Source organism: Dipodomys spectabilis, unplaced genomic scaffold (assembly GCF_019054845.1).
Source record: "Dipodomys spectabilis isolate Male_0828 unplaced genomic scaffold, ASM1905484v1 ptg000215l, whole genome shotgun sequence".
NCBI lineage: Eukaryota > Metazoa > Chordata > Mammalia > Rodentia > Heteromyidae > Dipodomys > Dipodomys spectabilis.
In genome coordinates, this window is record NW_024870892.1 from 4,477,048 (window position 1) to 4,493,325 (window position 16,278).

The 16,278-nt window shown below is 45.7% G+C and overlaps 1 pseudogene; it reads right to left on the reverse strand.

Annotated features, from left to right (window-relative positions):
- Window positions 1–326: 326 nt before the first annotated feature.
- On the reverse strand, window positions 327–6,790 carry LOC122122686 (annotated as a pseudogene).
- Window positions 6,791–16,278: the final 9,488 nt, after the last annotated feature.

A 16,278-nucleotide genomic window follows, 5' to 3' on the forward strand; every position in this document is an offset into this window, starting at 1 on the left:
ATGTCAATGCCTTGGTCTGTGTTGAGCTGCTATAACACAGTATCTGAGCCTGGCCTCTTAATAAAGAACAGATTTCTTTCTTCTGTGGAGTCTAAGATGGAGACTGGGTCAGAGAAAAAGACACAGAGATAAAAAGAGGTATAGCTCATTCTTTAACTGAGACATACAGGAGATGCAGCATTAACTCGTTCATTTCAGCAAAGGTCTCAAGCACTGCTCACCACATGGAAATCTTACTTCTGAACATTCTTCTGACTGAACTTCAGGGGGTGTGCTGAAGCCAAGCCAGCAAGGAAAGTATATATATATACTTATATTTACATCTCTTAGGCTATGAATTCATAGGGACTAGATTCCAATAGCACAGGCTTTTTTCCATTGGTTCTCACAAAGTGTGTTTTTCTGGGTGGAGCAGGTTGGAGCTTCAGTTGAACTCAGGTTCCTTTCTCTTTGGCTTTCTTCTTTTTCTGGTCATTTTCCTTCACTCATCTTAGGAAGTGATCTCAGCTCTTACAGTGCTTCATAAGCTCAATATTCACGTTAATCCTCTTGGCAAAGATCTTGCCCTTAACTTCCTTGTTTACAACAATGCCAATAGCATGCTGGGTAACACTGTAGACCTGTCCACTTTTATGTATGTGTATATATATATATATAATTATTGTAAAGAACTGTACAGAGGGGTTACATTTACATGAGTAAGGTACTGAGTACATTTCCTATCAAGCATTGTAATCCCCTCCTTTGTTTTTCCCCTACCATCCCTTCCCTCCTCACCTCCCCAACTCCAATTCTCTCCCGAAGCTGTAAAGTTCATTTGCAACATAGTGTCTTGTACATCTCATTGTTACAATGGGTCAACCTGTATCCTTGTTTCAGCATTTTGTTATTTCCCTTCCCCTCCCCAAATTAGAAAATTGTATTTATAAGGTGCAGGGCAGCAGAATCAAATACAGTGAAAGCAAAGGTTATACCATGGGGGAAGAACATACAAAAGAAACAACAACAACAACAAAACTACACAGTACATTAAAAACAGTGACAAAGATAAAACCTCTTATATCCCTATCTTGGGGGTTCATTTCATTAGACCTTTCCACTTTTGCCATGGTAACATGTGCGGGGCATTTCTTTCTGAACAGTACCTTGGAAGTCTACAAGATCATCCTTCTTGTAGATTCTCATGTATGTGGCCAAAGGAGCATGTCCGTGTGTCCTGAAGGGCCTTGAGAACATGTAGCAGGTCTCTCTCCACCTTTGTGTTCATCATTTTGGAAAATTACTGGAAGATGGCACAGCCAAAAAGTCCAAAGGAATTACAAAATATTCTGTATTTAAATATCTGTTCTATTTAATTATCATTGTTATTAGCATTAAGGTTATAATTGGGGTGTTTTTCCATGTGTGTCTTGTCTGCTTTTACGTTCTTTGATTTCCACATTCTTGGATTCCACCTTCTTTGCTCAGATTATGTTCTCAACAGCATCTCATTTCCCTTCTCCTGGTTTGTATTCATTTCTGACCACATCTTCCCCGATTTTTTTTTTTTTTGGTCGGTCATGGGGCTTGAACTCCAGGCCTTGGCACTATCCCTCAGCTCTTCAGCTCAAGGCTAGAACTTTACCACTTGAGCCACAGTGCCACTTCCAATTTTCTGGTAGTTAATTGGACTTTCCTGCCTGGTCTGGCTTTGATCTCAGCCTCCTGAGTAGCTAGGATTACAGGCATGAGCCACGGCACCGGCACCCTGATTGTTTTGTGTTTGATTGCGCTTTGCCATTCATCTAGCTTTCCCTTATTTGGCCATTCGTCATTGAGGCTTTTTTTTTTCTTATTAGATTTTAGATAAAAGAGTATTTCTAAATCAAGAAAAGTGAATATCCCAGTAGATGAGAGATGTGAAGAGATATTTTATCAAGAAGTCAAGACTTTAAAAAATGTATTTTCAACTATAATGAAATTGTGACATATTAAAAGGATGGGATTTTGTAAAAGATTTCCTCAAATGATAAAATTGGTCTGTGTAATACTAAACCAGCAGCACTAAAACCAGCACCTGGCAGAGGCTCTCCTTTCTTTCTATGACTGATGGACCAAAATAACTGCAGCAGGAGAGAAGCTGGGAGCTGGAGTTGAGAGACAGAGGCCTAGAGACTCCTACAGTGACACAGCCCCACAGTCTGGGATTCCACGGTTCTCTTTGGTGTTGATGGCTGGCCTATGGTAGGGAATATTCCTCTAGGAGAGTCATCTGTGTGCTCTCTGGAGCCTGGAAACTCAGGACTACGATGGTCTCATTTGTTTAGATGAGTGGAGACCTTAGCACCTTTAAGTCTTGCTTCCATTGTTTAAGTTTCTTTCATGAAAAGTGCTCCCACCAGATAGTGACAGGAGAGAGACTCAGAGTCATGCAGCATAAGGTTAATTTACAGCTGTGAGGGAAGTTGTGATGTCCCTGCCCAGGCTACATATCATGCTGGCACTCCTGCCAAGCATCTGAGGTCATTTTATTCCTATTTTGCTCCTGGGTTGTTCTCTGAGTCTCTGCAGTGTGGGTGGGTTGTGGCTTTAATGTGCTTATCCATGCTCATGTGTGCATTTACCTTGAGGATCTTAGAGGTTAGATTAAAAGTAAAACTTCTCTGATGAGAGAGAATAAGGTTTAATCATTACTGTTATCCAGATCCCTTTCCTATTTTCCACAATTAAAGCTTATTCTAGGAACTTTCATTTAAACATAGAGGGCTCACAGATGTGATTAACGGTTTCCATTTTCCTTCCAGAGACCCAGTAGAAGGATAGAAAGTAATTTTGGCAGAAAGGTATAAATAATAGACAAAAACAAAAGCAATAGGACAAGGGATCATGTCAGATGGATTCAGAACAATATTAGAAGCTGGAAAATGGAAGCAGAATAGGATCTAGTTGAGTTAGGAATGTGGGATTGGGGATGTGGGATCCAAGTACTTCTAGAAAGAGTTAAGAACTGAATCAATTACAGCACCAGGAATTGGAGGAGGCAGCTGTATGTATGCTCAGACTAGCCTCCGTCTAATGCTTTTGCATTCATGACCAAGAGTCCAACCTTCTAGATATCTTCTGTGGCAAGACCCCATGCTAAATAGACAGAGGGAAGAAGGCTAACAAATGGAACTCATATTCTGAGACAAAAATAGGAATCAACTTATAATCACACATGTTGGTGTGTATTTATTTTCCCCCATATATTTTGGACTAAGGCCTTAGGTATTTGTTCTTGTTTTATGGTATGAGGTTTGTGCTGTGTCTGGGGTGTGTGAATTGCATGTGTTATGCTTAGGTTGTGCTGTACAAAAGGTAGGAATGACATCTGTGCATAATGTGTATGTTGCACACAGCGCGTGCTTATAGTGTGTGGAGCTAGGTTGCGGCAGAGATAGCTGTACTCAGATATTCATCACAGAATTCCACAAGAGTTAGAATATGGAATCAGCCCACAGTCACTGATAGATGACCAGATAAAGGACATGTATCTTGTATTTGTATAATATCCATAAATATAATAATAGACAATGGGATGCTATTCGGCTTTAAAAAAAAAAGAATGCAATCTTGTTCACTGTGACAACATGGGTGAACAGGAATACCTTAGGTGGAATAAACCAGACACAGAAAGACAAATACTGCATGATCTCACTTCTATGCAGAATCATGAATTCTGGCTCACAGGTCCAAGTTGAATGGTGACTTCTGAAGGCTGAGATGTTGGAAAATGGGTGGGAAGATGTTAGTTAAAAAGAATAAAAGTTCCAGATGAATGAGTTCCAGACATCTAATGTATAGCTTGGTGAGTGGAGTTCATACTGTATTGCATACTTGCAATGGTCACGAAAATATATTGATTGGCATTTTCTGGTACAACACCTGCATTTGGAGCTACTATTTGTTACTATTTGGTTGAGTCAGGCCTAGACTGTCCTCATCCCTTAGGGCCTGGCTTCTATAGGTTCCAAATTGGCAGATTAAATGAAGCATGATGGGGCCCATCAACCTCACATCCTTTAGGTGTTTCAAGGTGACACCAATCTCTGCCACTCCTGCAAGGATGTGGTATCTTTTACTATTGTCTTGAGAAGGGGACACGTGTAGAACCTTTCTCATGCTTTCTGCAACACAATAGGAACAGATGTGATGTGGATGTGCTAGCTTCCAATCCATTTTATATTTTGGACATAGGGAGTTGATCAGTGTATGAACTCATGGATAAGTTGCTCACTGTAGCCCAGGCTCTGGGCCAGAGATTCTCTGATGATGTCCTCTCTCCAGTATCCCCACTGAAAGGTAAATTAAATAGGTAGGTTTAATTAGGTAGCCAATAAAGAGAATATCACGCAGTATTCAGGCAGGAAGAGAAGTTTATTACCGGGCTACTGCACACCATGCATGGTGGAGAGGCTTGGCCGAAGGGGCAAACTGATGTCCTGGATCTTGCCCCTGCCCAGTGCAACCCTCCCTCCTTGCCCTGTCTGATGGGAGGTATGACAGGGGCAGCCCAGGATATGATCACGGAGGAGAGGGAGGTAACTGCTTCCAGGTATGCCAGTTACCTAGGTAATGGAGGTACTGGGCCAAGAATTACACAGGAGGTGGGAAGGCCAGTAGGCAGACCTTATACCCACTCAGTTGGTCAGCTCTGCTGAGCGGTGAGTTCTTGTCATGAATGGCACCTCAGACTGTGTGCCCACCATTTCTCCAAATGTTTGGGTGTTCTCCCTTTCCAATGCATGGTTGCTTAATAAATGATAATGGATCCTTTTGATCAGGACTGTTGGCCTAAGTGCGGTATTTATTTGCCATCATTACTGTGTTCACGGAAGACTCGATAGGTCTTTTAGGTTCTTCTAGGTGAAAAACTTGGTTCAGACAATAGGATTTGTTTTATGGCTTCTTCCATCGTCTATTACACCAGTTCTGGCATTTCATCTTGACTTAGTGGAGGTTGTGATTTTTGCATAGTTTATCAGCCTTCTTAAACCATCTCCCTAGGTGCTTTCCAGGGTGGAAAATCATCTGTGACAGCAAGGTGCTTTGACATGAAGAAGGCCAGCCATACCCAACTTTGTATATTGCTCCTGAGGTCCATGGCCTTCTAGATCTGGTCCCACAAACAGCCTTGGCTTGGCTTGTACACTTGGCAGGGTCCTCGAGTTCCTTGGGAGAATTGTCTCTGTTGTCTCCACATAATCCCACACTTGCCTGCGGTGGGTTTTACTCATCTGACTCTGCTTAGCACGCCGGTAGGAGTGGTAGATAGTGTAGACCCCATGTTGTCTTGCAGTTTCGAGACTTACACTTCACGCTCACACAAAGGAAGATCTCAGCCTTGCAGTGGGGACACGGGGCCACATCCACAGAAGCTGCTCCAAATTGGGTCCCGAATCTCTGACAGCACTAATGCTTATGTTCTGTCCTCAACCAAGCTGTGGGGTCCCACGCACCTCAAATAGGTCTCTGTTGTTGTCCCTGTGGATTTGCTGTGGCTGAGAATTGTGATTTCTTTGCAGGGCTGTTGTCTTTATAATTAAGCCTTGAACCTTCCCCTCTGCTTCTATAGTTCTGATTTAGGAGATAAGCGTCTCTTTAGATACCTGTCTAACTTTCCACACTTCCCTTTCACTGGGTGATTCATAGCTTGAGCCTCCTATTGTCTTCCTCTAATGCATCAGTGACTCAGCAAGAGCCATCAAGTTCCATTGTTCTCATAATTGGTACCTTTTCTGAATTGCTCAAAAGCCTGTGCAGCCATTTGGTCCTCTAGGCTGTACTCTCCCACATACTTCCTCTCCCAGCTCATCACTACTGAAATTTTGGACAATTGGCTTCTTGGGACACAGAGGTCTTCACTAGGGGGGACCCAGACCTGCCTTCTCATTTGGGATGGCTTTCTTCCTCTCCTGACTCCCAGCACCACCTGTGCCTGCCTGGTTCTCTAGGATGCAGCCTGGGTGGTGGAAATTCACACAGTGAAGTTTTCTGCCAGTGTCTTTAGCGTTGATTCCCACAAAGGACTGAAGGAAGTGGAGAAAGTAGTAGCGTGAGGGAAAAGTGCTGGCGTTGGAGCAGCTGATCTCCCCGGGAGCCTGCATTGGAGTTTGCGTTTTCAGCCTTATCCTTCCAACAGGCAAGGGTCAGGGGTGGCTTCTAAACCAGAGGAGGGGGGAGAGAAGAGAGAGAGCCAGAGCCAGAGCCAGAGCCAGAGGCAGACAGAGAGAGCCAGAGCCAGAGAGATGGGGGAGGGGGGGAAGGGGAGGGCAGGAGTCAAGGGGAGGAGGTAAGTGGGGGTAAGGAGCAGAAAGGGAGAGAGAGAGAGGGAGTGGGAGAGAGGGAAGCAGCAACTTGCTCCCCCATACTCCCCAATAATTGGGGGAGGGGAGCTAGTCCTTTGAACTCCTCTTGTTCTCTCTCTGCCCTATTAAGCTCCTATTCTCCCCTTGTTTGCATCCTCAGGTCTTTTCTTTGTGGACTCTCAATTCTCTGGAGCATTGCTCTTCTTGGTAACCATGTCCCCTCCTCTCGTCTCTGTGACTGCTTCCCCCAGTGCACACAGACTGGTTGAAACTTCTGTTGGTCCTGCCTCTTGATTCTCCACCTGTTTGTGTCACCTGACCACAGCTTTGCACTTCCAGTCTGCTCCTCTACTTGGGTGTGACTGCTTCTTCCTCAATGTGTTGGGGGGCGGGCGGTGGACATTACCTATGGGGTCGCCTTGATGTCCAGTTGGCTGTTTACAACCTTCACTGTCTGAGTGCATCCTCCACATAGGAGCCAGAGAGCCTTCAGCAGGGAGGGGCTGAGATGTCCTCTCGTGATTATTGTATAGATAGGTATACCAGTGATGAAGAATCCAGATAAAATCCTTGCTCCTGTGGAACTCAGACTTTAATGGGAAAGAAAGGCAAGTAAAACAAATAAATGAACAGGTGAATGAATAAACAGGTGAACATCAGAGAGGGATAAATGCTATCCAAGAATTCAAGCATGATACAGAGATGATGCCATACTTTACGGTGATGTCCTTTATCTGGTTGAGTGCTGTCTACCAAAGGCTTCCTATTGTCTTCAGGGTAAAGTTCCGGCCAGCAGGGTAGAAAAGCCTCCACAGACACAGCATCCCGGCCAGCAGGGCAGAATGAATAGACAAAGTGCTTTCTGACCCCTTGGGTTTGGTACCTTGTGTGGTTAGGTCTTTTAGGAGAGTCAGGCTTTCTGCCCCTCACCTTCTTCCAGTTCAGCTTTGGGTCCTCCATCACAGTAACCCCCACAGGCTGAAACAATGCTACCCTAGAGACCAAGTGACAAAAGCCCCGCTGGGCCACAGCAGGTTCCTCCTTACTGGTGTCTGAGACGATGAACAGTCTGTCTCAGCGGTGATTCTGACGCTGTTTCAGCAATGGAGGACAGCGACCTGACTTTGGGAGGCTGCACCTGCTGTGGAGCTATTTAAATAGAGAGCTGCGCACATGATTTCTCTCCTGGTCCATCTTGTCCCAGTCTAGCCTGAGTACCCCTCCCCATGCTCAGTCTCAGAGAGGTTATGGAAGGCACTTTTATTATATGGGAAAACAAAACATAAAATACTCCCGTGTCAATTAGTAATTAATTAGACCTCCCCACCCCCCCATTCTTGGGCTCTGCGTGCAGCTCGTGGGTACCATGTGTGTGCTCAGTATCATGAAAGGCCTTGGATTGGTCCACCAGCAGCAGATTGCAAACCAGTTCCCATCACCTGTCTTCCCACATGGCTGCTGCTAAGGGCAGAGGATGGAGGGAGCAGAAATGTCTCCTGTCTCAAGTGGCCACTAATTCATCAGACCTTGTAACCATCAACCTGAAGAAATGGATGGCCGCTTCTAAACATTATCGGTATCCAGGAAATCTCTCCCTCCTCCCTCCTCGCAGTTGCCTCCCCTCTTGTTTGACTTCCAAAGCATTATCTTCATTACCTTCTCCCAACTCTTCCTTGTTCTCGCAGCCTGGGTCACTAATGCTACCACTAATGCTACCTTTCGCTCCCCCTAGCGGCAGTTAGGAAAATCAGCCGTTGTCATGTGGGTGGTTTTCCAACAGTAGCTTTCACTTTAACATAGACTGAAATGCTCTGATTACAAAGAGAGATGGCAAAGATTTATTCTTCAGAGGAGCTTAAGATTCTATCTAACCCACCACAAAGAGTGCAGCCAGAAATCCTAAGACATTCATCTTTTTTTTTTAAACCACAACACACATAGGAAAAGTTACCAGTATATAAATCAGGCCTCCTAACTTGTACAACAGGACCTTTCAGATATTTTTCTATTACTATGCATAGAAATAAAATGGATGAAAGAGAATGATTCTTACTGTATTTGAAATTCGATGTAACTGAAGATAAATATTTGTCACACTGTCACGTTGCCCTTTTGAGTGAAATCAATGCATTTTCCTGAAAAAGCAATGCTAGGCCAGTGCCTGTGTTTCTGAGGTGGTAATTATCTAAAGAAGGCTGTGGCAGGCTTCTACGATATGAAAAGCACTGAGAGATCTGTTGGCAGCCGAGATTTTTACTCTGTTACATGGCTGCAGTCACATGCCCACAGTGCCGGACAGTTCTTTCCCCTTTTCCTGGCTAACTAAAGCTCTGCATGCTTTAGACTGAGCCTCTTGGGAAGAACTTGGACACAGGGATGCGCAGAGCTCCGTCAATTTTTATGACAGTGGAATTACAGGGTAGAATGAGAATAGGGGCAGAAGACAGCGAGGCTTTGTGGGGAGGAGGGAAAAGAATGTGAATGAGCTCATGGCTTTCAGTCCAGCTGTTCTCAGGCAAGGATCTTTAACAATCTTCCTAGGAGCATTCTTCTCAGGAGACTGTAGAGTGAATGAGGCGCAGGTCTGAGGCAGAAAGGCAGGTCTTAGTCACAGAGTTAAATGGCCATCATGAAGTTCTCCCAACATCAGGAAGGTGATTTATACAACACAGGAGACAGACAAGAGTCACTGACCAAGCAAGCACTGTCTACCTGGACAACAGGACTGGCACAGATGAGCTTGGGCAGAGGACTGCACTGGGCATGCTCCCTGATCATCTTCCAGCAAAAGGGTAGAAACCTGAGGCTCAGCGCCTTCTCTCTTCTGCCTGTGGGACAACCATCCCATCCACTCCATGTGTTGCATTGCAAATAGTTTGCACCTACCACGGTTGGGTAGGCAATGCTGATGGATCAGCGCACTGAGGTCTGAGGCTGACGCTTTCATCCCTGAGCTTACCTGAGCCGCAGAACCCCATCTTACCCTGCAGAATCTGAAGCTTAATTCTGCACCCATGAGTGCCGTGCTGGGGGGGTGGGGTGGGGCTGAGTCATCGTGGGTTTACATGGTAGAAATGAGAGCCTTATTCTCCTAATGGGTATGGATTTGGCTAATTCCTGGGGGAACAAAGACAGGAAGATTTCTATTTATTTATTTATTTATTGTGAAAATACTGTACAGAGGGATTACTGTACAGAGGGGCCAGATAATGAGTACATTTCTTTTCAAGCATTGTAGCCTCCTCCTTTGTTTCCCCTTCCCATCGCATCCTCCCCCCTCCCCCACCCAACCCTCCCCCACCCCTACCAAAGCTGTAAAGTTCGTTTTCAACATAACGACTTGTACGTCTCATTGTTGCAATGGGTCCACCTGTATCCCTATTTAAAGGATTTGTTTTTTCCCTTCCCCTCCACAAATTATACCAACATCAAATACAGTGAAAGCAGGGGTTATACTGTGGGGGAGGGACATACAAAGCAACAAAGAAATCATCTTCTAAGGAAGATTTCTTGAAGGACTGGGGAAGAGATGAGGTCGAGGAGAAGGGAGAAGATGAATGAAGAGAGGAAGGGCGGGAGAAGGCAGTCATAGCGTTCAGCGTGCACTCGTGAACATGGAAGTAGGTGAATGGAGGGGACAGTGGGGTTGGGAGAAATGGGGGAGAGTCATGAGAGCAGTGAGATTAATCACAATGCCTTACATTCTTAAGTTGACATGTCGAACTGCAACCCGCGTCTACAACTACTTAAAGACAATACAGTTTTAATAAGAAAGAAGGAAGCAATCTCTTTCTATGTAGTTTAAATGCTTTGAGAACAGTTTTAACTTTTCATAATGGTAGCAACAAGAAGTCATTGAGTAGCCGTGATTATACTACTCAGAGTTCCTTGTATTATACTTGATGGAAGCCAAAGAAAGATGGTTAAGGGGGGAAAAAAAGTTAACTCCATGACTAAAACCCAAACTCACCTTGTCTACGGCAGACATTGAGTTGCTTTAGGGCAACTTAAGAGATCACAAATTTCATTCTTGTTAGAGGGACAGTGTATTCTTATTTTTCCAGCTGTGATTTTATCTCCTATCACAACATAAACCTCTGTGTTTGGACCATTACCAGGGGTAGGAGATGGAATTCCAGATGCAATAAAAGTCAGGCTGGATTAACTACTGACATCTGCACTAGCTGACTAAAACCAGGGCTGCTTCTGTTATGTAGAGTTTCCACCTATATTTTTGAAAACGTGCTCGCTTGGTCACATAGTTAGAAAACAAATATTGGGTTGATTCCCAGGGATGATGGTAGTGTTTTAAAAAAAAGTGATTACAATTCCTGAATGGGATTCCAAGCCTTTCACCTCTTGTAATTTGTCCATCTGGCATTGCATCCATTCGGAATGGGTGAGGAGATGGAAGTGAGCCTCTGAGCAATTCTGAATCTAGATGAAGGGCAGGTCAGGTGTATGTTTTTCTACCGAAAAAGCTCCTGCTCTCAGAGCCAGATGAGACCAAATTGCCCTGCTTGGAGCTGGGAGCTGTTGATGAGAGAGCTTGCTGGTCCTCCCACAAGATGGGCACTCTGCAAGGGACGTTGGGATGCAGAACTTGAGTTGCCCTCCTGGACCCTAAGTCACCAACCTCCAAGAACAGTTGACGGAAAGCGGGCCTGGAAAATGAAGGCTCAGTCCGAACATCATGCTCCTGCCTGTCATCCTAGCCACCTGCCAGGTTCATCTGGGAAAGGTTAAGATTCCAGCTCAGCCCAGTAGAAAAGTCCACACAGTCCATCTCCATCCGAGAAGCTGAGCATAATAGCATGTGCCTTCCATCCTGGCTACAGTTGGATGCCTAAAATAGGGGGATTGTGGTCCAGGGGAGTACCAGGAGAGGAAATGAGACCCTATCTCAAAACTGAGCAGACACAAAAAAGGCTGGAAGCGTGGCTCGGTAGTGGAGCCCTTGCCTTGCAGTTTAAACCCATTGCACATGTGCAAGTGCACACACACACACTAAATAAAGTCTGAAATCATGAAGCAAGCACCACCATACTTCTTGGTTTGGGAGTATGTTCAGTATAGATATTTGGTAGGACTGTCAGATTAAATCCTATCTCAAACTTCTGACACACAATGGGTATGCTAAAATACATTTGCTAAATACCCAAAGGTGTTATTTCTGCCCAGTTACAACAAAGATTTGTTGGCAAAGATTTGTGTGGCAAATAGAAAATGAAAGGAATGGCTATGTGATGGTGACAAATTCAGAATAATATGGTGCTTAAGCTGGGTGCCGGTGGCATAGCGCTGTAATTCTAGCTGTTTCATAACTGAGGCTTGAAGACGGTGGTTCAAAACCAGCCTTGGCAGAAAACTCCATGAGATCCTACCTCCAATTAACTAGCAAAAAGCTGCAGTGCTGGCAAAAAGAAAATTACGTTTAAGAATGAGCCCATGTAAAAAAATCAGCATTTCCCATTATGTGTCATGTGCAGAAATTTGTGGGAATAAGCAATTCTTTCCCCAGAAGTAATTAGGGATTCTTGTAACCCAGTTACTCGTGAACACTTCTTTGCATAAAAGAAGTCCTGTGTGGAGCCGCACACTGGGAGATGGTAAATCAACAGGCCCCTTCCACAGTATGTTAAGTATGATTATACTTATATTTCATAATATTTTATCCATTTCATTTTGTGCTCATATTTTCAGTGGTTTATGAAGTAACAGTCTCTCGATTTCATTCCAAATGGAAACTTGGCCTGAAAACTCCCTGTCCAATTATTCTGGTACACATTTGGAAACAAATCATTTTGGCCCTTTTTGAAAATTTTTACAGGAGGTGATAAAAATAGGAAATTTCAGGTTTCAGATGTTTTATTGCATTCTTGTAGCATAATAACGGCTTCATTAAAAATAATTCCGCAATACAATGTGAACTTTGTGAGATGTTTAAACCATTTGTACTGGCTTCCTTTTCAAAGTTTCGTGTGCAAGAAAGTGGTGCTATTTCCTAGTTTATGTTTCGTTCTACTTCGCTCTGCTTTTGTGAGGTATTGAATTACCACTCCTGAACCTGCCATCCCAGGGCTGGAAGAGCTCCTGCCAAGGGTGCTGCTTCTCCAGATGGGGACATAGGACACTTCTCATGTCCTCATGTCCTGAGCTGGCATCCATTCAGAACTGCTCAGCCCCCGTGAGTTAATCTCCAGGGTATGGGATGGGTGGAGGAGGCAGATACAAGGACAGTTCTTCTCAGCAGAGCTCCTCCAGCAACCAGCCCTAAGAGAGACAAGTCATTAAGAACAGTGGGGAAAAAATGTGACTTGAAAAATCAAGACTCAGCCAGGACCTGGTGGCTCCTGCCTGTCATCCGAGCTACCTGGGAGGCTGAGTTCTGAGGATCATGGTTCAGAGAATATAAGTAGCCCAGCTAAGTGAGGCCCTGCTGCAGATGTAAAGTCACCCTGCTCCTTCCACCCACACATTTCCTTTCCAGGGGGCAGGTGCAGTGTCACGCAGGTGCGTGTTCTGCGTCTCTTTTCGGCCTCCCAAACCCTTCTCCCAATATTCTTGTGCTTCTCCTCCTCCTTTTCCAATTTGGGGCCTGGATAGAGAGGCTGGGATGAGGAGGCCTGGTCATGGCCTCCTGAGGGAGATGCAGGGCCCCGGAGGCCGCAGGCAGGTTCCAGTTAACCGTGCTGGCACATGTGCGGGCCTCAGCGTCTAGGAGCTGGCAGAGGGAATGGTCATGTTGCTGCACAGGCCAGGGTTCATCAGAGAAACTGGACCAGTAGAAGACACTTTTGTGTGTTTTCATGTAGGCAAAGCAAGAGTCTTGGGAGGAACTGGCTCGCGTGATGACAGGCCCAGATGACAGAGGACCCAGAAAGCTGGCGGTGTTATTCAATCATATCTGCAGGCTTACGGGCAGGGCTCAATCCCAGTTCAAAGGTTGGAGAGGATGAGGCCAGATGCCCCACCTCAAGTGGTCCGGCTGGCAGCACAAAGGGGCCAATTCCTTGTTCCTCTGCACTTGGCATTCTTCAGGCCCTGTGGAGAATAGAGGAGTTCACTTCTGTGTTTAGAAGACCTCTGTATCCCCCCCCCCCCCCTCGCCTCAGGTCTCCTATGGAAACACCTCAGAGACAGACAGAAGGGAATTTATTCTGGATACCCCACGGCCAGACAAGTTGGTTCACAGAATCAGCTATCACAATTAATTCTGAAGTAATTACAACATGACCGCAATTGCAGAAGCACATACACACAACCACCACCAAGCAGAAGTAAAGACAAATTTGCAGTTGCTGGGCAATCTGTGCTCAGGAAACCCTGTGCACTGACTTGTTCTGTCCTTCTTGGAGAACAGAGGATGCCCAGGGTGACTGACAGTACTCTTTCTCTCCCTCCCTCCCTCCCTCCCTCCCTCCTTCTCTCTCTCTCTCTCTCTCTCTCTCTCTCTCTCTCTCTGTCCACCATCAACACCAGTGAGTGATGCCCCCAAGGGACAGCTGGGACCTTTGAAAGGAAGCCCATCTGTCTGGACAGCCACACCTATCCAAATGCCCTGTCCCCAGGAGGCCACATACACATCATCTCTCCCTTAGCTGCTGTGTTCTCTGGATCTCAAGATAGCACATAGCCCCCAATCCCAAAGGGTCAGCTCATAAGAAACACAGAGGCCTTTTCTTTCATCCAGACTACCATAATTGTAATATCTGTTCACATTGCTCTCAGTGAGGTTTTTCAAATCATTGGAGAAACATTAAAATTTAAAAATACAATAGAATCTCAGTCTATGGTTAAACATTTAATAATATATACAAGGCAAGTAGAACATTATACAGGGAGAGATATGCCAGTGGCTAATGTTTCATATAAAAAAAAAGGCTAAAGCAATAAGCCTGGAACATTAGCCCAAGAAAGCCAGAGTGGAGGCCATCTAGCTCATAATAAAATTCCCCTCTCTTCATGCTGTTTCTTTTCCAGGTTATATGAAAACAGGAATCATAATAGACTTTTGCCTATAGGTGCCAGGCCTTGGCCTGTTCCTTTTTAGACACTTAGAAAAAAAATGGTGTTCGGGAAGAAACATCCAGCAACAGCATGAGGAAGAAAGCGCCGAGGAGAAGTGGGGAAGAATGGCCCTGTGGAAACACTGTGGCTCATGAGTTTCCGGAGTCTCAGGAAACTCTTGGAAGTTTCTCCCTTTGCTTGAACTGGGGCTGCTGTTGCTTTGCCAGGTAACTCTATTCTTGGACAGTGCCCCATATAGACAAAAGTCCTGGAAAGGACCCAGATAGCTTCCATTAGAATAACGAAGCTGTACATAGGCTTTGGGCCTCCCCACACCCCAAAGTACACCAGCTTAGCACCCAAAAAAACAGAGCTCTGTCACCCCCTGACTCAAAGAAGCCAGGGGAGGGCTGGGCACTGGGACCTGGAGAAATCTTGTGAAGTCTGCCTTTAGAGCCAGCACCAACACATGGATGGTCACAGATGATCCCAAGCCCCCTTTACATCTCTTTCAAGGTTTTCATGGGCCAAACAGTAGGGGTTTGAAGGACAAGAGGGCCTCTGGTTGCTTGAACCTAGTAGGGTAGCAAAGGGCAATGTGAAGAGTGAGGGCAGGTGGGTTGGGGGGCGTCTGGAGTTACCTGGCACCACCCTGATGAGTCTGCTGAATATCAAGGTGGATAAAAGCAGGTGCTTCATGCTGTGCTGATCAGCGCCCCGCAGAGCCGGGTGGATCACAGCCCTTATCAGGACTGTTCTTACCAAATCATATGCAATGATTTTCCCCCTTGAATCAGGATTTGAAGTGCACTATGCCTGAAAATTATTGCTCATTCTTGAATAAGAGAGTGTATGTGTATATGTGTGTGTGAGATGCCTGAAAATTATTGCTCATTCTTGAATAAGAGAGTGTATGTGTATATGTGTGTGTGAGATGTGAGACTGTGTATATAAGAGAAAAAGAGAGGGGGGGGGAGGTTTCAGGGAGGAAGAGGGGGAAGAGAAGGGAAGGGCGTGGGGGGAGAAGGAGAGAGCTTTTGTGTGAACTTTTCTTTGTTTTTGTTTTCTTTTTGGGTCCGGTAATGGGGCCTGTACTCTGGTCCTGGGCACTGTCCCTCAGCTCTTCAGCTCAAGGCTAGCGCTCTACCACTTGAGCCACAGCACCACTTCCAGCTTTTTTCTTATGTGGTGCTGAGGAATCGAACCCAGGGCCTCAGGCATGCAAGGCAAGCACTCTACCACTGAGCCACCTGGACTGGGGTACCGGTAAGCCGACCTGATGTGTCCTTGGCTTTCAAGAAAGGGAAGACAAGAAATCTGTTTGAGCAGAGTTTCTGGAACTGGGCTGGTGGATTCTCACACATGGTGGAACTTAAAACTGTGCAAGGCAGCTCTTAGTGTCCCTCTGTGAGTTGTTGTCATTGTTTGGTCTGGGAATTTTGAGTGGGAGCCTAGAGGGCTGGAAATGGGATTCCCTGGCGGAGCCTGGATTCAGAAGTTCAAAGTTAATCAGCTTCCCATGGAGGGAGCTGGGCTCAGTTTCTTTCTGGGGCACTCTGGGCAGAGGCAGCTGGGCAGGGCACTGATGCCCAGCTAGAAACCTTGGATCTGGAGGTGCCAGATATGGGGCCTGATGGTGCCCAGCACTGTCTTCCTGCTGACCCATGCTTTCCATGGCTGCTTTGTGAAAGTCACAGTGGATGTTATTTGTCCTGGGCTGGGAGGAGAATTGGGAAGGCAAGATTCCCCTTTGAGGGGAGTGTAGAATTCCAGGGACATTTATCTCCAGAAGACATTGCTGTATCCAGAAGAGCAGAGGTAACAGCTCAGCTGCAAACAGCAGTGTGGAGGAGCTTGGTGGAGGCCAGGGTCAGGAGAAGGCTGGAGGAGCTCCTTGGAGGCCAGAGGCCATGGCTAGGTAGGCCTGATGTCCCAAGGGAGA